We start from the raw sequence: 22,263 nt of genomic DNA on the forward strand, positions 1-22,263 counted from the left end.
TTGATATATCTCCCCATGTAAGTATTCTTTAATTTCTTTTAGCACATTTTGTAATTTTAATTATAGACATATTAGAAATCTTTTGTTAAGTTTAATCCACAAGTACACAACTTTTAAGTGCCATTTTAAATAGCATTACTTTTCCAATTTTATTGTTGTATTTTTGGCTGATATGTAGGAATAGAGTACTTTTTCTGTAAGGATTTTCTCAACCAGCAGATTTGCTAAATAATTTAATTCTAATAGCTTATCACTTCTTTTAAATTTCTTATATAAGTACGTCATTTGTAAATAGAGGCAATTTTATTTCTTTTGATATTTACATAATTTTTATTATTTTTTCTTCTGACTGGAACCTTCAAAAGTATATTAAATAGACATGGTAACATTGAACATTCCCAAATTTGAGGGAAGAGAGTTCAATATTATGCCATTAGATATGGTGTCAACTGTAGAGTTTTGTAGATGTCTTTTATCACATTAAGAAAGATATCTTCTATTCTTAATTTTTTTGCCATCATCTTATGTTAGTCATGAATGGAGTTAAATTTTGTCACACGTCTTTTTTGTATCTATTGAGATGATAATATGATTTTCTATGTTTTAAAATTACTTTCAAAATTACATGGATTAATTGGGTTTTAAATATTAAGTTATTATTGTATTCCTTAAATAAATTTTAGTTGGTCAGGGAGTGTTATGTTACTTCTATACTGTTGCACTCTGCTAATATTGTGTTTTAGAATTTTGAGTCTGTGTTCATAATAGATAAAGGGATGTCATTTTTTTCCTATAATGTCCTTATCATGTTTCAGTTTCAAGGTTGTACTGACCTCACAAAATGAACCTGAGAGTTCTCTTTCTTTATTTTCTGAAAGAATCTGTGTAAACACAGCATTATCTCCTGAAGTTTTGGAGGATTGAACCAGTGAGGCCATATAGGCCTGGAATTTTCCCATGGGAAGGATTTTAATTATGGTTTCAATTTATTTGGCAGATATAAATTTATTCCAATATTCTCTTTTGTGTTAGTTTTGACAAGTTGTGCTTTTAAAGAATTTTTCTATTTCATGTACGTTGTCACATATATTCTTTGCATAAAATCATTCATAATGTTCTTACTATTTTATTGTGGGTAGGGAAAATCTTTAGTGCTAGATAAAGATGCAGACTTCCTCATCTAGGGATTAGACATCAAAGTCCCCAAAGAGCAGAGCAGCCACACAGAGGAGGGGTTAACACCTTAAGAGGGAGGAACGGGGAGCGAGAGAAGGACCCAAGGGAGGAAAAAAGTGGAGAGAAAGAATTTACAAAAAGCAAGGCACAAAACCATAGCAACAAGTTTACAGACAGCCAATTCCTTAGGCTTAGTTGAACTCAAAAAAAGGATGGCTTGGTAGGCACATCTTACCAGTTGTTTAATATTCATTTATTTTCTTAAGCCTTAGTTGTGTAGTGAGTGGGTATGAAGAACTTCAACCTTCTAACCCCATGAGAATACTAGATGGTACAATTTATGGTCCTAGAGGGAACACACCCAGGACTGTATCCCAGTCTGGCAGGACATCCATTCCCAGTTACCTGATACTAACAGACAAGACACTGAGGTTCAGTGACATTAATGACTCACCCAAAGTCATGTATTTAACCAAAAGTTGTTCTTTAAGACATTAATGTAAAAATATCTAAGTTTCTTTCCAAGAATTTGATTGCCAGGTAGTAATAATATACTTTATTGAGATTCCTGCTTATTTTAAATTACACAACATTTAAAAACATTCCCTAATGTCCTACTTTCTACAATTAGGGAATAGGACAAATTATGCTCAGGACCATCACAGGACTTTTCCTAGATCTGTGTTTGATAAATTTGCTTTCCTCAAGTTCATTACAGCAGAAGTATGAAGCACCACTTCTAGTCTTAAATTTGAACCAGCCTACAGTCTTTAAAATAGCTACTGTATATTAAGCACTTACTATATACCAGTATCTATGCTAAGTGCTTTATATGGAATTATTCATTCAAATCTATTTTTTAATTGTATTTATTTATTTGAAAGTGAGAGAGGGAGTGAGAGAGAGCATGAGAGGGGAGAAGGTCAGAGGGAGAAGCAGACTCCCCGTAGAGCTGGGAGCCCGACGTGGGACTCGATCCCAGGACTCCAGGATCATGACCTGAGCCAAAGGCAGTGGCCTAGCCGACTGAGCCACCCAGGTGCCCCATTCAAATCTATTAAATGCCTACCATGTTCCAGGCACTGTTCTAGGCACTGGAGATATGGTTGTGAAAAAAACAGATCAACATCTCTGTCCTCATGCTCTTAAATTCTAGTAGTGGCTACAGACAAATACATGATCTCTAAGTTTATTGTTTAGTATATTAGAAGATAATAAGTGCCAACAAAAGATAATAATAAGCTAAGGGGGACAGATAATGCTTGGGAAACAGTATTTATTATATTTTAACTAGAGTGGTTAGACTAGGCCTCACTGAAATAAAGTTTTAAAGCAGGTAAAAAATGAGCTCTATGTATATGTGGGTAAAGAATGTCCCAGGGGTGCCTCAGTGTTTTAAAGCCTATGTCTTCGGCTCAGGTCATGATCCCAGGGTCCTGGGATCGAGCCCCACACCGAGATCTCTGCTCCGCAGGGAGCCTGTCTCCCTCTGCCTGCCTCTCTGCCTACTTGTGATCTCTGTCTGTCCAATAAATAAATAAAATCTTAAAAAAAAAAAAAAAAAGAATGTCCCATAGTGAAAGATTGGTCCCCAAAAGACCTCCAGGCAGAAATATCTTTGGTATGCTGATGGCCACTATTACTAACAGAGAGAAAGGGGGAAATAGTAAAAGTGGATAGCAGAGAAATTAGAAGGGCCGCAACAATTTTAAAGAGCACATATGGCCTTGCTGGCCACACAAATTTTAAAGGATTACATACGGACCTACAGGCTACTTGCAGACTTTGGCTTTCACTCTGAGCAAAATGGCAAGCCATTCTAGTACTAAGCCAAGATGTGCCATGCTGCAACTTGAAAGTGTGCCTGTAACTGCAACTGCTGTGTTGAAACATCTTTAAGAGAATGAGAGTAGCAATAGAAAGGCCATTTGGGATCATCTCATTTAATCATTTCCACCACCCTGGGCAGTAGATACTATTATAAAGCTCACTATAAGATGAAGAAACTGAGGCCTGGAAGATTATATAACTTTCTGAATGTCATGCAGCCAACAAATACTATAGAAGGCCATAATTAGAAGCACTGAATATATTGTAATTTTCCTAATGCTCTCCTAGATACATTTTTTCCATGTTTGTGGCTCAAAGTCATAAAATCAGAGGTTGAAGCTGGAGTTACATATTGAGTTTCTGTTAAGCAGATTGAAAAAAAATGCTTTCATAATACCCCCGAGATTAACACATATTTCTAAGTCTAGACTTTGAAAGGTTAGACTGTACCAAATTTACACCCACCCCATTGTCTACTAAATTGGTCAATAAGGTACTTTCTAAGTGTAAGGGCATGAGGTGTTAGAGAAGAGCTGTTGCCTCAAAATCTCATTCATAAAGTCATGGTACAGACCACACCTGAATGATGTCCAGATAAGCAATACAACTAATACTTTTCTCAGAAGACCTTGGCCTTTCTGAGCAAGATTCTTAAATTACCACTCATGTCAGGGCATGAGAAGGATGGTACCAGATTAACACAGAGCACAATCTCATGCATGAACTGTAGGACCTGAAATTGGGCATTCTAACTGTGAAATGGAAGTCTTAACCATATTGGCTTCTGTATCACATTGGTCAGGCATCTTGGACGAAAACATAGAAGGCTGCCACTCACACTCGATAGGCTCTACAGCAGAGTTCCTCCTTCATAATTCTCCCAAGTGCTCTGGACATGTTGGATTCTCAAGGCATTTTTAAAACAAGTTTAGGTGTAAGTCCTAACTTCACTTTTTAAAAAATTTTGGTAAATTTAAATAACTTAAAACTACATCTTAAGTATGCATTCTGTGGCAGTAAGTGCATTCACATTGTTGCGCAACAATCATGACCAACTCATCTCTGGAACACTTTTCATCTTTCTAAACTGAAACTATGTGCCCATTAAATATTAACACCCATTCCTTCCCCCGTCCCTGTCAACCACTTTACTTCCTCTTTTTGCATTTGACTAATACGGGTACCTCATATACGTGGAATCCTACAATATCTGTCCTTTTGTGACTAGCTTATTTCACCTAAGCATAATGTCCTTAAGGTTCATCCATGTTATGCTGTGTGTCAGATCTTCCTTCCTTTTTGAGGCTGAATAATACTACACTGTACATATATACCAGATTTTGTTTATCACCCATTGATGGACGTTTGCACTTCTTCTTACTTTTTGTCTATTGTGAATAGTGCCACTATAAACATGGGTATACAAACATCTTTTCAGGACACTGTTTTCTATTATTTTCAATATATAACCAGAATTGTGATTGCTGGATCATAGGTTAATTCTATTTATAATTTTTTGAGGAACTGATGTTTTCCATAGTAGCTACACCATTTTATATCCCCACCAATGATTTTTAAGGGCTCCAGTTTCTCCACATCCTTGTCAACATCTTCAAGTTGTTTCTTTCCATTCCTAGTTTGCTGAGTGTTTCTGTATGTGAAATAGTATTGAATTTTTCAAATGTTTTTTTCTGCATCAGCTGAAATAATGTATTTTTTATACTTCATTCAATTACTGTGGTGTATTGCATATGTTGAACCACAGATTGCTTTTTTTTTTTAAGATTTTATTTATATATTTGAAAGAGAGAGAACACAGAGGGAGAGTAAGAGAAAGAGGCAGACTCCTTGCTGAGCAGAGAACCTGATGAGGTCCTATCCCAGGACCCTGAGATAATGACCTGAGCTGAAAGCAGACACTTAACTAACTGAGCCACCCAGGTGCCCCAGACTTTGATTTTTATTAGCTCTTGGCTTTGAGCAAGTTCCTTATTGGTAAAATGGAGCTAACACTAATACCTACCTTCATTGTTGAGACTATTAAATAAATAATGCAAATAGTACATGGCCTAGAACACTCATGTTCAAAAATGGTAGCTCTCACCATCACCATCATCATCTGATACTTTTCACTGAAGCTAACAGTAGACAATAAATTTATTCAAAGCAGACACACAGAGAGGAGCATAAGTAGATTTATTCAAAATGCATTTAAGACTTATTCCATCCTTAAAACACCCTGGACAAAAGTCAAACTAGAAAAAAAGAATGATTTATACCCAACCTCTTCCACAGAGTCTGGGCAGCTCAGCCAATAATGAAAAGAACAGATACTATTTTGGTATCCCTGTCCTTTAGTTCCAAAGGTCATATCTTGACTTCTCCAAGAAGGAGCTTGAGTCTCTGCTGCCTAGTCATGAAGGCAGGATGGAAAGAAAGATACTAATAAGGAAGGAAAGCAAAGTAAAAGGGTTTAAAGAAGACTTAGCATTGAGGGAAGAAGGTAGGAGCCATGGAGAAATGGGAGAGTAATCTAGTTGCCAATGCAATAGGCTCTTGTCACTAGCCACTTGAGAGAGAAAGCCTCAATACCTACCATTCTCGCCAAATCCCTACCAACCTCAGCACTTCTAGTACCCACCCTTCCCTTACCCTCTGATGTTCCTCCCAGCTCAACTCCTCTCTTCTGCCTAGGATGAGGAAAAGGGATGCATAAAATAGGGGATAGGTCAGTCTGACAGAGAGGTTGAACTAGTGGCTAAAATTGAAGAGTGTTTTAAGATTATTTGCAGATTATAATTCTCCCTGCTTCTCATTACCACAATGACAGAAATGAGGCTCTTACCAGGAGAATCAGGTTTTCATAAAAACTTTTTCAGACTAGGCCTGGTAGCCCCCAGACCAGTTCATTGTGTCCACTTCATTACCAAACACCATGCATCTAACTCCATCTCTCCAGCACCTCCTTCAAGTCTTTCAATTTCCATTCAACAATTATTGACTAGCAATGGAGTGGTGACCATCTCAAGTCTGTGCTATCATAGAATCCATGTTCCAGTAGAAGTGACAAGACAATAAATAACCATACAAATAAAAAATGCAATGAAAATGTTGTGATGGGGTCGCCTGAGTGGCTCAGCCTCTGCCTACTGCTCAGGTCATGATCTCAGGGTCCTGGGATCAATCCCTACACCAGACTCTCTGCTCAGCAGGGAGCCTGCTTCCCTTCCTCTCTCTCTGCCTGTCTCTCTGCCTACTTGTGATCTCTGTCTGTCAAGTAAATAAATAAAATCTTTAAAAAAAATAAAGGAAAGAAAATGTTGTGATGTGTTCCACAAAGACAGATCAAGGAGGAAGCATTTGAGTAGAGAGACCTAAGCAAAGTGAGGAACTTGCCATGCAATCTTAGGGTGTGGATTCCCTGGAGAGGGCACAGCAACAATCTCACACTCTTTTTCCAAAATAATTCTGAAGAAGGCAGTTTTACGGGGCGCCTGGGTGGCTCAGTGGGTTAAGCCTCTGCTTTCGGCTCAGGTCATGATCTCAGGGTCCTGGGATCGAGCCCCACATCGGGCTCTCTGCTCAGCAGGGAGCCTGCTTCCTCCTCTCTCTCTGCCTGCCTCTCTGCCTACTTGTGATCTCTCTCTGTCAAATAAATAAATTTTAAAAATCTTAAAAAAAAAAAAAAGAAGGCACTTTTACTGCAATAAAAAACCTGGTTATTTTCTTAACCACTGAGCAAACCAAGAAACATAGCACCATTTCTTTCTTATCATCTTCCAGAATAGCAGAGGTCAGATTCTGATGAGGGTCTTATGGCCAGAGAGCTTCTTTCAAGCATTTAGCCTTTGATTTCTGGAACCACACTGTCTTTACTCCCTGTAATGATGTAACAAAACTTCTTAATTAATGCATGCTTCATTTGTTGACAGCCAAGTTCCCTGCTCAGATTGTGGATCAAAACTCAGGTCCAGTGAAGTTCCTGGATTATCTGCACACTGGTGTTTTCCTTTAGCTGAGTAGTTTTTTTTGTTTGTTTGTGGGCTTTTTTTTTTTTTTTTAAGATTTTATTTATTTATTTGACAGACAGAGACACAAGTAGGCAGAGAGACAGGCATAGAGAAAAAGGGAAGCAGGCTCCCTGCTTTGCAGAGAGTCCTATGCGGGGCTCGATCCCAGGACCCTGGGATCACGACCTGAGCTGAAGGCAGAGGCTTTGATCCACTGAGCCACCCAGGTACCCCTAGCTGAGTAGTTTTAAATTCACAGTTATCTAATAGCTGCTGTCCCCCAGTTAAAGGTAAAATTGAATGCTCAGCTGGATAATTATTTGCCATGGGATGAAATTAGAGAGGTGAAGGTAATGCTGAGAAATCAGAATCCATGATACCAGACCTTGAAGAGGAAGATAATTAAAATAGGGAGGCATATTTTCCGGGAAGTTCTAATTGTCATGTGACAGACTCTGGTCAATTCATGCACATGGTAAAATATTTTCAAGGGAACTTACAAATAAACACTAGTAAGGAGACAGTTATAAGGTTAAGTCCTAGAATAACCTTTCTCCTCCTCTACATGATTTATTTCGAAATTAGTCAGGCTGTCTCTCTGTCTCCTCTAGAAAATCAGGGGGAATTTCCTATTCCCCAAAGTTCTTCAAGTATCTCAGCAAGCTCTAGAAAAATGGGTGGACTTGCCTAATTAAAGAAAGCACTTAGAAAATCCCATCACCAAAGGAGCCATTTAAGTGAAAGGATCATTAGATTACATATTTGTATCAAGTAAGATGAAAAGGATAATGATGGGAAGCAATACAGTAGTTAATCAGGAAGGCTGTCCATGATTCCTTTCCCTCAATAATAGTTACTGTCAACAAGCACATTTACATCATTGCCTGAAAGGAGATCTTGAGCAGCTCGACAGCAGTCTTTCAGCCAAATCTCTCCTTTCGATGTTCTTTTACAAGAGGTTAAAATAAACCTTACCTAAGAGAACAGCTCCATTGGGAGACATAACAGTAATGGCTACCCCTTTCTGAGGACTGAGCTAAGTATTTTCCATGTGTATTTAATTTATAACTCACTTTAACTTACGACAACTCTTTAAGCTGTTATTAGTGACTATCCACAGCTACTGAGTCTTCAACCAGAACTCAAGCCCAGCTCTAACTCCATAGTCTGTTCCCCCAAACTTTGCACTATATTACCCTAAGGTCCTCACTTTCTTTTTCAAGTTTTTACTTTTTCCTCCTCTTTATAATTTTCTATTTGTGTTTACAAACCAGGAATGAGGTATAGGGCATCTTCTGGGTGATAGACAACATTTCTCTTTAGTGTTATTTGAAATGCTCTAAAGCATTCTAGAGAATGCTTTGTATATCATGCATTGCTCTTCTAACATGTTTATCTTCAGAATTCAATAATACATATAATATTGTGTTACAAGGTAATACATTTTCCTTTGGGGCAAAGTGTTATTGAGACACTTTCATTGCTATGAAAATAATTAAGTCTATTAAAACCAACACTGAGGAAAAACTAAAAACAAATAAATTTTTGACAAGATAGCTACATAATTGTCAGGAATTCTCTGTGGTATGTGTCCTTCTGTGTCCAACCAATCCATCAGCACTTTCTTCCTCTAATGCACAGGCAGTGACCTAATCCCTTTCACTATATGGTCTGGGCACATAGTCAGCATTAACTGGAAGTTCAAATGGATGGCTTCCTATATTGTAACACAATACTCTACAGTCTCCATTTTTTTTTCCAATTCCAAATTACTCTCCCACTATACTTATAAGATAGAATTTCCACTTCTTGCTTTGAGTTCAGTTCTTATCTCCATAAAATTCCTCTGCAGGTTCATTCAGAAGCATTAGGACCAATTAATCCTAGGCAGAAGTCAAATTGTGTGGAACCCAAAAGAGACCAGAGCAGTATATAACCGAAAACAAGAACTGGGATGTCCTCCCTCAAGTTTACATTACTGTGTTGGGGAGACAGATGATAAACACAACAAACATGCAAAATATGTAGTGTATCAGATGGTATGATACATACTGTATTAGTTTACCAGGGCTGCCATGATAATGTATTACAGCTAGCTGGCTTAAAACAACAGAAATTCATTCTCTCATAATCTGGAGGCTAAAAATCTGAAATCAAGGTGTTGGCAGGTCCATGCTCCCTCTAGAATTCTCAGTAGAATCCTTCCGTGACTCTCTCTAGCTTCTGGTGGTGAATGTCAATACTTGTCTTTCCCTGGCTTGCAGCTGCATTGCTCTAAGCTCTGCCTCTGATATCACTTAGCAATCTCCCTGTGTGTCTCTGTCTTCCTAAGATGTTTTCCTCTTCTTGTAAAGATACAAGTCATATTGAGTTACAGTCTACCCTAATGACCTCATCTTAACTTGATTAAATGGACAAACATACTATTTCCAAATAAGGTCACATTCATATGTATGAGGGGTTAGGACATTCAATAGACATGCTTGGGAACTCGATTCAACCCCAAACAGCTGCTATGAGAAAATGAAGCAGGAGCACTCAATATGACATATGTGTATATGGAGTTTAGGGGTCAAATGCAATATTAAATAAAAGAGCCAAAATAAGTCTCAGTGAAAGGAAATATTTGCATAAAGACCTGAAGTTGAGGGAGCCAGACCCTGGATGCATATGCACATAGGCAAAGGCTCTGGGGAGGATACCAGACATGTTCAAAGTACAGCAAGGAGGCCAGCATGGCTGGAGCAGAATGAACAAGAGGTGATGTGGTAGGAGGTGAGTTCTGAGACGTAATAAAGGAGGCAGATGTGAAATACAGACTTTGGCTTTTATTCCAAGTGATATGGGAATTCCTTGGAAGATTCTGATCAGAAGATAACATGATCTGACTTGTGTCTTAACAGGACCTTTCTGGCCACTGTCAGGAATAGACTACAGAGGAGGAGGGTAGAAGCAGGGATCCAGCTTAAAAGACTAGTGAAATCAGTCTGGTAAGAGATGATGATGCATTGACAGTGGGGACTGTTAGAAGTAATTAGTTTCTGGATATTTTTTGAAGGTAGAGCTAACAAAATGTGCACAGACTGGTCACAGAGTATGAAAGAAAGAGTGGAGTCAAGGATGACACAAGATGTTTGGATGTAGTAACTAAAAGAAGACAGTCATTAATAACCTGGATATGTGGAATATGAAAACAGCTGGTGTGGGAGGGAAATCAAGAGCTCAAAGAACATACTATGTTTCAGATGTTTGTTTTAGATACATCTGAAGTGTATGGTGATTTCCAGTGGGTAGTTGACCATATTTAAGTATGTACAAGTGAAAATAAACCTCCCCCATCCACATCTCACCTGGGCAGGTGCTACTGCAAAATCGGCCTATGTAGTGTGAGCAGAAAACTGAACAAAAGATTAAATGGTTTGTTTGGAAAAATATCCAGAGGAAAGCTGGAGGAATTAGTGTTTTCTCATAATGCAAAAGTTTATTCATTTATTCAATATGTAGATATTTATTATAAAGTTTCACAATTTTTAAAACTATTTAGTGAAAGAATTCCTAAAGAGTGAGAGACCATATTTATAGACCTAACATAAAAGATTTTGCTTTGTTATTAGATAAGATCCCATAGATAAGAGAGTTGATCTAGACCAAAGACAGAAGCAGACTACCCCAAATATTCATGGAGAAGGAAGGATGTGTCATTCTTCAATAGGTGGTGACAAGAGGCTCATCTTCATCCCTTATAAGGAAGAGGAGTACCATGGGCTCTGGGAGGGAAGGAGCCACAAAGGACCCACAACAGGTACCATGTGGGACCTGTCCTAGTTTAGGACAGTGTACAGTGTTCTCTCCAGATTTTCCTGGAGCAGATCTCTCAACGAAGATCTATCTACCAACGGTAGATCTATCTACCCACACATGCTCTCCAACAAAAGCAACTGTTCTCCAAGGCATCAATAGTACTGGTGATCATCTGCTTCATTCTACCAGGAAATGGGACAGGAAATGGCTAGAAGGGTATGTGTGTGAGTATGTGAGAGGGAGTTGAAATTAAGCATTTAGCCCAGATTTCCCCCTATCCTTTCACCGTTTCCCTCTAGATTGATGCCCACTTAGAAAGGCATCATGACCTTGAGGTCCAAAGTGGTGGTCTAAAGGTATTTTCAACCATGACCTCTCTTCCTTTTCTCTTCATTCAACCTCTAGATCCATGTTAGAAACAAAGCAATGCCATTCAGTGTGGATACACACATCTTCTAGAACACATCTGGGTTGTTAAAAGATGCAATGAAGCTTTAAGTGACTTTAAGAAATAGAAAATGTTATACAGATCTTAATTAACTTATCCACACCACAGATTAATGGAAGGTTTTTATTTCTTCTTTAAAGCAGTCATAGAATCAGTCTATAAAAAGTTCAGATCATTTTACAAAGGAGGAACAGGAGGGCAAATTGGTTATGACTTGCTCAAAGTCTTACACTTTGTTACCTAAGGAAATGAAGGTAGAATACAAGTCTCTCTTGACTTCTCAGCCACTTTCTCATACTCAACTTGATACTTCACTGTAAACATTATGGCTGCCCATATCTACACTACTTGGCATACTTATAGCATCGGTCATAGCTCCAAAAGGAGCTTCATTCGTCCTCTCACTCCAAGCAAATTACAATAAAGACCTCATAAGATCTTAAAAATGCTGACTACACTCTGAAAGCTAGCCTGATATAATGAAATAACCACACATCCTAGAGTCAGGCCGCTGGCTGTGAATCCCCAGTTACTCACTACCTCTGTGACTTAGAGTTGGCAGCCTCTGTCTCCTCATCTATAAAATGAAGATAATGATACTCATACCAAACACTGATTTTAATGATTAATTGTGATGCTATATTTAAAGAGTCTAAAAGCACAGAATAAGGGATAACTGCTGAATAATAATGATTAATATTTTCAAAGGAAAGCTGCTAAATAAGGTTCATTTGAGTTGACAAAGAGGCAAGATGCAATCATGAACTGTAAGGTAAATATGATTTTTTGTAAAAAAAAAAAAAAAAAAAAAAAAAAAACCTTCCATACAAATAGATTAGTAAATATGATGGTGAATGGTAACCAGAGGCCACTGTGACTAAATCAGTTGGTAGAACCAGGGATATTACCCAGCCTGGAACCTTTTCTTATTTTAATGTGTACCTTTAGCACATAGTACCAAGACTTTTGAAAATATATCATTAGCAAGAGTCAGTCAGAATAAGATGAGGAGGAAGAGGACGGAGAGAAAAGAAGAGAACAGAAGGAGGTACAAGGTACGCAGTATACAGAGATATATGTGTGCCTCAGAACTACGTATCCATGAAGCAGCCTTTTGAAGTTGAAAAGGAAATACAGACACAGGGTCTTCACAGTGCCCATAATATCACCCATTGGTCTTCTCATCCCTGGTAAAAGGTCTTTTGCATGCAGGAGGATCTTAGGGAGGTACAGGGGGATCCTAGAGAATACTGAGGCCATTCCACCTATGGGAAAGCTGAGGCAGAGGATGACTTCCCACCTCCATTATGGCAGAGCTAGGAGGAGCCAAAGAGCAAATCTGATCCTTTACATTCAGTACTCTACATCCATCATTTGACAGAAATAAACTTCCAAAAGCTCACCATTATTTCCAAATAAATAGAGAAACTTACGGCAAAGAGACCACACTGGACAGTGGTTTTCTTCCAATTTCCTGTGGAAGCTTCCTTTCCTTCCAGTTAATGGTCCCCTCAGCCAGGGGGAAATCTAGGATTTGCCCTGATGGGCTGTGATCTCCCTCAAGTATGTGATACTGTTTTCCTCCTCAGTGGCACAGTTGGCCTTGTTAATGAGGCCCTAAGGGCAGAGTTCGTGTTTGCCAATGCCTCTCTCGCCCTGGTTGCTGATTACAACCCGGCGTCCAAGCTTTACAGAGTTTATTACCATATGTTCCATTTCCCTTTTTAGCACTGCTTGGGCTCTGTGTTCAGAGACAAGGTACTTCCTACAGTTGGGTTGCAGCAGTTTTTAGAAGATGACTAGAGCTATAACAAGAACACCGAGCTTTGTCGAAGACACCGTCTGGAAGAGAACATTCACGAAGAGCTCTGTTTGAGCACACAATTACATATACATGTTAAAAGGCTCTATCAGCTATCCTGGGCAGGCAGAGTTCTTCTTGCTGTACTAAAACTTTCCTCTTGCACTGTTAGCCTCAATCATATTAAAGAAGCCTGTCAGGGTTTGGATGGAAGCAAATCCTCAGACAGGCATAATGTTTCCTTGTAGCTGGAGAAACAAAATAGAGTCTGAAAATTAACTTCTTGTTCGTTTTTCCTGGAGATGATTTTCCAGAAGGGTTGACTTAAGCAAAGCATTTCTCCTGGAAATCCCATGCTCTGATTTGTGAAAGAAAGGTTTATAGAATTAAAATCCTGTAAGTGCTGTCCCTTAAAGCACCAATGCTTTTATTTATAGTCTGTTTTAGGAAATGTTTTACAAGTGTGATTTGTGTTTATATTTAAATACCCTGGCCACCCCCACACATAATCTGATCAAACTTACTGAAAAAGATTCATGTAACAATATTTATACCACAGGCAGAAAAAGGCTGCAGAAACTTATAAATATTAACTTGCCAGTATAGAAATACAATTAAACCATGTCTTACATATTTCTCATCTTCTAAAACTCTTAATAGATTTCTTTCCAGTTTGTGGTCATGATTCCCAAAGGAAAATTCCATAGTTGCCCTGGTTTCCTTAGTAACAGAATCAGGTATAAATTGTGTTCCTATAGTTTCAAACATCTGTATCCAAGCAACATATTAAAGTGCACCTCCAGCTGATGTATGTATAGTTGGTAGGTAAGCTTGACTTTACAGAAAGAGGTGAAGTGGCAGCAAAAAGAAAGGCATAAATAGCAAAAGGAGGAAATAAAATCATAAAGAAAATCAGTATTGGGGGTGCCTGGGTGGCTCAGTGGGTTAGAGCCTCTGCCTTCGGCTCAGGTCCTGATCCCAGGGTCCTGGGATCGAGTCCCGCATCGGGCTCTCAGCTTGACTGGGAACCTGCTTCCCTTCCTCTCTCTCTTTTTCTCTCTCTGCCTACTTGTGATCTCTTTCTGTCAAATAAAGAAATAAATTTTTTTTTAAAAAAGCAGCAGTTTGTTTTTCATGTTTTTAAAAAAATTTCTCAGCTAAACCTGCCCCCCAAAAGAGATGGTCAGGGTATTATTTAAGACATTACTAATTTCTGGGGGAGGTCATAGTTTGGGATTAAATGATATACTTTACTAGATTCTTACGACTGGCCATTCTAGCCTGAAGGGTAACTCCAGAAAGCCTCTTGGTTGTCCTTAAAAGGCCTTATTCCTCGGTAAGGAGGAGAGATTCATAGAGGCCCAGAGTAAGAGAGACTGTGGAGTAGGAAAATCTTCAGCAGGATTCTAAGAGTAGAATGTTAACTGTTCTAAAAGGGTCTTTGGTATTCCAGAAGTAAGAATGACTTACTTGCATTCTTAGCACAATCCTTCTTACTTCAATGAATCCAGGAACTTAAGTCACACTCTGGCAATTTTGCCTGGAAATCCATATTCACTTAACTTGAAGTCTTCAAGACACATAAACTCTAGACTCTAAAATTAAGGACACATATCAGTTCTATGCCCTCAGGAAATATTTGTTTCTTTCTTTAAGCCTTAGCTGCCTCATCTTCAAAACAGGAATAATAGGAGAGAGAGGGAAGGGGGAATTACTGTTTAATGGGTACAAAGTTTTAGTTTGGGATCATGAAAAAGTTCTGGAGATGGACGGTTGCACAACAATGTCAATGTACTTAACACCACTTAAAAATGTTTAAAATGGTAAGTCTATGTGATATATATTTCACCATGACCAGCACAACAAAAGTCGTAGGAATAATGATAGTACCCCATGGGATTGTTTTGAGAATTACATGAAATAATGAATGGTCTGCACAGTGCCTGTGGCATAGCAAGTGCTCAAAATATGGTCATTATTATCATGGTGATTCATGTTAACATTAATAAAAATGGACTCTTGAACCCCTATAGGATTGACAACCAGTATCCGTGCTTCTCATTCCCTGCCGCACTGCCTGTTGTCTTTTCATTGCAGTGACTCTTCACATCGTGGTCCCCAGTCCCTCTTTTCAATATTTTCCTATTCCAAGTTGGCCTTTTCTCCAATATCTTATATCAGGTATAATCATCACAGAATAAAAAAAAAAATTGGGAATGTCAAGTTCTTTTACTAGAGTTGTAGTTGCATACAAAAACAACCCTAAAAATTATTTTTTTTAAGATTCATTTATTTATTTTAGAGAGAGATTGTGTGCATGAGTCAGGGAAGGGGTAGCAAGAGAGGGAGAGAAGGAATCTCAAGGACAACTCCCCACTGAACATGGAGCCCAACATGGGGCCTGATCTTATGACCCTGAGATCATGACCTGAGCCAAAATCAAGAGCCTGATGTTTAACTGACTGAGCCTCCCAGGTGTTCCAATAAAACTATTTTAAATTCAGCTGCCAGTTGAAAAAATATCTTCAAAATGACTTTAAAGTTTTGATAGTTGTGAGACTAGCCATGGGTAAAACTGCAGAATAAATGTGATTTCTGTTTCCTCTTGCTCTGGCTTAGATGGGAGTAATACCAACAACCACCACTTCATGATTTAGAGAGATTTTCACAGGTGTCCATTCATTCATTTCATCTCCCCATAGATGACAATCCCATGAGCACAGTCACCTCCAGGACTACTATTCCTGACTCTCAAGTTTGATGGTATCCTGTTGCCGTGTACACTCCTGATACTTAATTGGATCCACACTCCAAGTCTCTCCCCTTCCTCTAGACACCCAAAGATACAAACTGATAGAACTAAAAGAACCTTGGAAATCTTTCAGTCAATGCCCTTCATTTTACCAATAAAAATTGGAAGCCCAGCATGTTTATGTAAGGGGACGCACCTTACCATCTCTGCTTTGGATGCCACCACCTCCAGTCTTCTCAGAGACTTTGTGCTATCAGGCTCCCACTCTGGGAACTACAATTTTGCTTCACAACTTTACTTTCCAATTTGCATTCATATGTGTTCGATGTCTCCCACCTTTAAAACAACTTTCTTCCTGCTCCTGGTCTCCATCTCTTCACTCACAGTCCAGTTTCCCAAAGGAACGAATTCACTCTTCTCATATCATCTCCCCTCACTCAACTTCATAGTCCAATGTGGCTAATGTCCTCCCTTACCATTCTTCTAAAATTACTCTCTCAAGCTAAAAACTGAAGTCTTCTTTATATTCTTTATTTTATATTTATATTCACTTCTCCATTGCATCTTGCCTGATCTTTCAATAATACACGATACTGTTTAAATACTTCCCTCTTAAAAGACTCTTCCATTGACTATCTTTTTGCTACTCTCTCTTGGTTTTTCTCCAACTTCTCGGATCACTCAATTTCAACATTTTTGGCTAGCCACCCATCTCTGCCCATACATTAAAAGTTAAAGTGCCTCAGGGCTTTATCCTGGACCATTTTTCCTCTAGTTTTCATTCGATAAAGTCTTCCTGGGCCATTTTTCTGTTTCAATTATTTTATTGGCCAATAATTCTGAAATCATTTGCTCCTGAGTTTTATACATAAATGCCAACCTGAAGCCTCCATTTTGATGATCTGTAAGAAATGTCATGTTCATATCATTTTCTTCCCACATGTTCCTTCTCTTGTTTTTTAATTTTAATTAATGGTCTTATTATGCACCCAGTTGGCTAAGTAAAAAATTCTGTAAAGCATACACATCTCCCACTCCTTGAATCCCATGTTATACATTTATCCTTTAATCTATTGAGACAATTAAGTGCCTATTAGAAGCCAGACACTATTCTAAACAATCACTTCTAATCCACTCTGTTTAGTCCATTCTATTACCTAGAGATCTAACATGCCAAGTTATCTTTCCCACCATGCCCATAGTTTATGCTCTAGGTCTTACCTGAACTACTGCAATAACCTCACTGACTACCATATTCATTCTTGTTTTCTTTTTTCCTTTTTATTCCTCAATATTTAATGCTCTCTATTACCAACTCTTAATTGTAAGAATCTTCAAGGAAGTTTTACAGTGAACAAATAACGTATTCTCTCTGTTTATATTCCACAATTGTTAACATTGTTCTGTATTTGCTTTATTTGGCTTTTTTTACATAATAATTTTATGAATATAGAATATTCACATTTTATTTATACTTTCTGAAGGTAAGTTGTGGGTGCCTGGGTGGCTCACTCAAATAAGCATCTGCCTTCAGCTCTAGTCATGATCCCAGAGTTTGGGGATCAAGTACCACATCAGGCTCCCTGCTCAGTGGGGAGCCTGACTCTCCCTCTGCCCCTCACGCTGCTCGTGCTCTCCCTTGGTCTCTTGCAAACAAATAAATAAAATTTTTAAAAATAAACAAAGTTATAAATAACGTGACATTTTATCCCTATGACTTCAGTGTACACATCTTAAGGATGTGGAGAATGCCTTGTATAATCGCAAAACCATGTCTAAGAAAATTAACAATAATTCCATGATATTCTATAATAGCCAGTCCATATTTCCAATTCCCCAATTATCCCACAAATGTCTTTTGTGGCTGCTCCCTCCACCCTCAGTCGGGTTCTATCTGCATTAATTTATTGCATTACATCATTATATCTCTTTTAAATCTTAGTTTAAAATTGTCCTCAACCATTTTTTATGACATTGAATTCTTAAGTTCAAGATAGTTGCACTATAGAATGTCCCACATTCTGAATGTGTTGTCTTACTTCCTTACTTTAAGATGCTGAATTTTGGCACTTGGTTAAGGTGTTGACTGACAGCTCTAGGCTCTCTTCATTGTAACTGTACATGCTTCCCTTTCCTATTGGAAAATTATCACGTGGTCCCCGGCACCAAGCTACTATCCTGCCTCCACTGACCTTCTATGCAATGTTTGAGCATCCATCCATGATCACTGGCTGCATCAATTATGAAGTTGGGTGGATCTTTTCAAATGCAAATCTCATCATAATTTTTCTTCAGTCATTATCTATTACCACCGAATAAAGTCCAAAACCCTTTGAATGCCTTCCAAGCCCTTCGAATTCTGCTACCTCCCCAACTGTCCCCTCCCCTTTCTCACCTTCATTCCAGGCATTCTACCCAAACTGGTTTTCTCTCAGTTTCTCTGCCTAGGAAACGTCACACATCGTGTTCCCTCCACTTAGAACATCAACTCCTACTCATCATTCAGGTTTCTTCTTACTTATTATTTTATGGGGGAGGCTTTTTCTAGCCTCTCAGACAAGAATAGCTTCCTCCACAATATGCCCCATTGTACACCCCATATGTGATTCTCATCAGCTCCAGAACTCCCTCTCAATGGCTCTCCTATTGGCTATATCACAGGCTAACAGAGGATTGTTGGGGAATCCTCTGGGGAAAGGGAAAGAGGAAAGTTAGACTGAAAGTTCACATATTTTGCCTTTAGCAAAGCATTTGACCTTCTAAATACCTTCTTTTCTATTCTTCGTGTTTATTTTTCTTTAGGAGAGAAAAACCACGTGACTTGAAGCAAAGCTGAAATTCTCTGTAAAACCAGATAATAATGTTTTCTTTTAAGCTAATCTCTTTTGCAAAGCTGTGGATTCTGAATGTTCCTAGTAGGCAATAGAGGTTCTGGTTCTTTGAAGGGATAAAATGTCCAAAAACAGTTTCACCCTGATTTTTAGCTCAAGGGAAAGGAAGAGAAGTCATCTGATGCACTTTCTGTGTAACTACTGTTGAAAGAAGGTTTGACCTGATATATCTGTCCCTCTACTCCCTCCAGAGGAGGACTAAAGGGGGGACTAAATGATAATGTGATTAATGTTTCTTCTGGTAATTTCAACTTCCACTAAATTTCAATTTTCAAGTTCTTTTAGTTTTCTGAGATTCTTGCCTTTAGCAGAAACAATAATTGCCATTATTATTATGATGGTAATATAGCAGCTGCATTCTTATTCTTCCACCTGGAAAACATCAAAACTTAAACAACCCATTATTATAATTTTAGGTGAGAGAACACATCTGTAGACTAACTGCTTCGGCAACAGTCAGTTTGGGTACCTCAGAGGCCAGTACTTTGGACCACTCAATCCTACATTGTGATGGGTAGCCCTCAACCACATTAGTCATACAGTGGCAGACAACTTAGAAAGAAGGTACTAAAGAAGAAAATACAGCTTGAAAAAAATTTACTACTTTTCCAATGAGAGATTAAGTCATGTTCACATTGTGTATATTAATAGAAAACTGACACTTTGGTCAGCAAGCGGGAAGAAGAATGCTCTTCTACACAGTTCTCACTTTTTTCCCAGTTTCCTATGCATCCTGAGTATGGTTTTCTAGTCCCAACATTTACTTTTTTCCATTCTGTCAGGTTCCACAAAAAGAAGTTTCTTAATTCCTATCACTTCTCTTCAGTACAGCCCTCCAGTGCCTCATGCTCTTCTAGGGTAAAAATCTTGGCCAGTTTATGCCATGTACAGAGTCAGCCTCTGTGGGGAGGGGAAACAACAACAACAACAACAACAACAAAGCTTTGGAGGAGACCAAAAAAAATAAGCTCTTGGTCCAAAATGACTGTTCCAAGTCTAGATGAGGGTAGTGCTTGAGAAAAAAAGATGCAGGCCCAAGTGTAAAGGGACCTGAAGCTACTGACTTTTTCCAGCAGCCATGTTTCAGGTTAGCTAGACTTTATTGAATTCAAAGTCTCAAAGCCTCCTCATCTCTGAGCTCCTCTTGTCTCCTGCGAAGCCACTCATTTATGACACTCATTATTACTGTAGCAGATACTACAGGATCGTTTCTAAAATAACAACAGTCACTCATTCAAACCATGGAATTAAATAGCCACACCAGTGTCCTTTCTCCATCATACTAGTTGATCAAAGGTTACATGTCAAAACCCACTGAAGACAAAATCTATAATCATGAGTTAAGGTAGTACCCTTATATGAACCAGGTAGGCCCAATTGCCTTCATTATAAATGGTCAAAAGTGCATGGAAAAGTGTAGTGAAATGGAGAATAAAAATAACTAATTATATTCAATAATCCGAGAATTCTTACTACATATGTGCTTGACTCTAAGAATAAATATTCTCACTCCTAAGGGACCAGGAGTCTTCCAGGGGCAGATACACCAACAGTTTACAAAGCATCCACATAGAAATAACTATTTAATAACTTATGTGCAGTCACCATGATAAATTATCCTTGAGAGGGACAGAAGAGAGTTCACAGCAGAAGTATACTATGGAAGAAGGCTTAAAGAATCAGTAGGAGTTTTTTGGTATAAAAAAAAAATCAGACATTTCAGGGCAGAGGGAAATGGAGGAGAATAATCATTTTTCTCTTGGCAATACTTTTCTAGGCATGTTTTTCATCTTACTTTTGTTTCCCCATCCACAGCACATGGCACCTACCACACACCGCCAGGTAATTTTGTTAATAGATTTAAAATGAAGGTTCCATATTCACTTAAGTGACATGAGATGGGAAGAAAAATGTGCTACTCAGGAAAGTCAAATATAGGTAGTTTTATTAGATTGGATATAATTGAATAAAATCATTTGATGTCGAGAGGTTCACAGTCTTTCCCTGATATGTTTCGCCTGATTATTTATTTCTTCTTTCTCGCTTCCTCAAGGAGAAAAAGGATGAAATTGCTCCCATATATAGTTTCTTGGTAAAATAACACAGAAGGAAGTACTATACTTCCTGAGGCCTGACTTCATACAAGTATCAGGAACATATCAGGGGGCCACAGATGGCATAGACAAGATTTGGTCTTAGAACAAAGATGACAGAGACTGGGTAGCATGGATGACAAAGTTCTTTGGGCTAGAGGAATAAAAGACCTCCAGCATGGGAATAAAGGGGAATAGAAGCAGACAGAAGAATTTAAAATAGTTGCCATGAAATATGTATCTGTATCTTTCTCTTTGTAAACAAGTAAATATTAGACTTTCATATCTGCTTATGCAGATATGACTTTGCCCTGACATTGAATCAGATGGGGCACTGCTCTAAAAGTATTTCATACATAAAACACCTAATTCTGAAGGGCTGAATAATGCTTAGCACTATGGAAAAGGGACCTGGATGGGGATTTACACTATTAAACACCTGCCATATTTATCACATTTTAGGCATTTTGTTAGACATTTTACATATGTTTCTCAACACTCATATTGGGTTCCTTCACCTTACTTTCAGAATTACCTTAACTGCTACATGAAGTTCCTGTTGTACCAGTTTTGTATAGTATAGTATAGTGAGACTCCCAGTCCCAGATTTATCCTTCCCTCAACCCTTAGGCCATGGGACATATCACCTATTTTTTTTAAATCTTCAAAAATTTACCTATGTGCCAGATCTCAGCTGGAGAATTGATACATAATTTACACTTTCTTTTCCCATATATAACTCCCCCACATAGGTGTAACTTTTTTAAAGGTTTTATTTATTTATATGTCAGAGAGAGAGCACAAGCAGGGTGGGCAGCAGGAAGAGGGAGAAGCAGGCTCTTGGCTGAGCAGGGAGCATGATGCAGACCTTGATCCCAGGACTCTGGATCCTGACCTGAGCTGAAGGCAGATGCTTATATGACTGAGCCACCCAAGTGACTCAGATGTAATTTTTTAAAAATGTGATTATACATAATGAGATTTTCATTCACCCCATCCATACAGTGGTTATCTGCTCTTGGTTCCTCTTTACTAACAAATGAGGTGTTTCCAATGACTGAGAAAGCCCACCTATGCAATGGCTTCGTGAGGATTCACCATTGTTTCTGACAGCTCTACAGAGTTGCTCCCTCTTTGTATTAGTTTCCAAGAATTGCTGTAACAGATTACTACAAATTTGGTCCTTAAAAAAAACAACAACACACAAAAACCTATTTTCTCCCAGTTCTGGAGGCCAGAAATCTGAAATCAGAAGTGTAAGGAGGGCCACACTAACTCTGAAGTCTCTAGGGGAAGATCTTTCCTTGCCCCTTCCAGCTTCTGGGGGGCTCCTGGCATTCTTTGTTATGTGGCATCATAACTCCAATATCTGTCCTTGTTTTCAAATGACCATCTTCCCTGTGTCTGTGTCCTCTCCTCTTCTGATGAGGACACCAGCCATTGGATGTAAGGCTCACCTTA

This window comes from Mustela lutreola, chromosome 5, assembly GCF_030435805.1.
Source record: "Mustela lutreola isolate mMusLut2 chromosome 5, mMusLut2.pri, whole genome shotgun sequence".
In the NCBI taxonomy this organism is placed as follows: Eukaryota; Metazoa; Chordata; class Mammalia; order Carnivora; family Mustelidae; genus Mustela; species Mustela lutreola.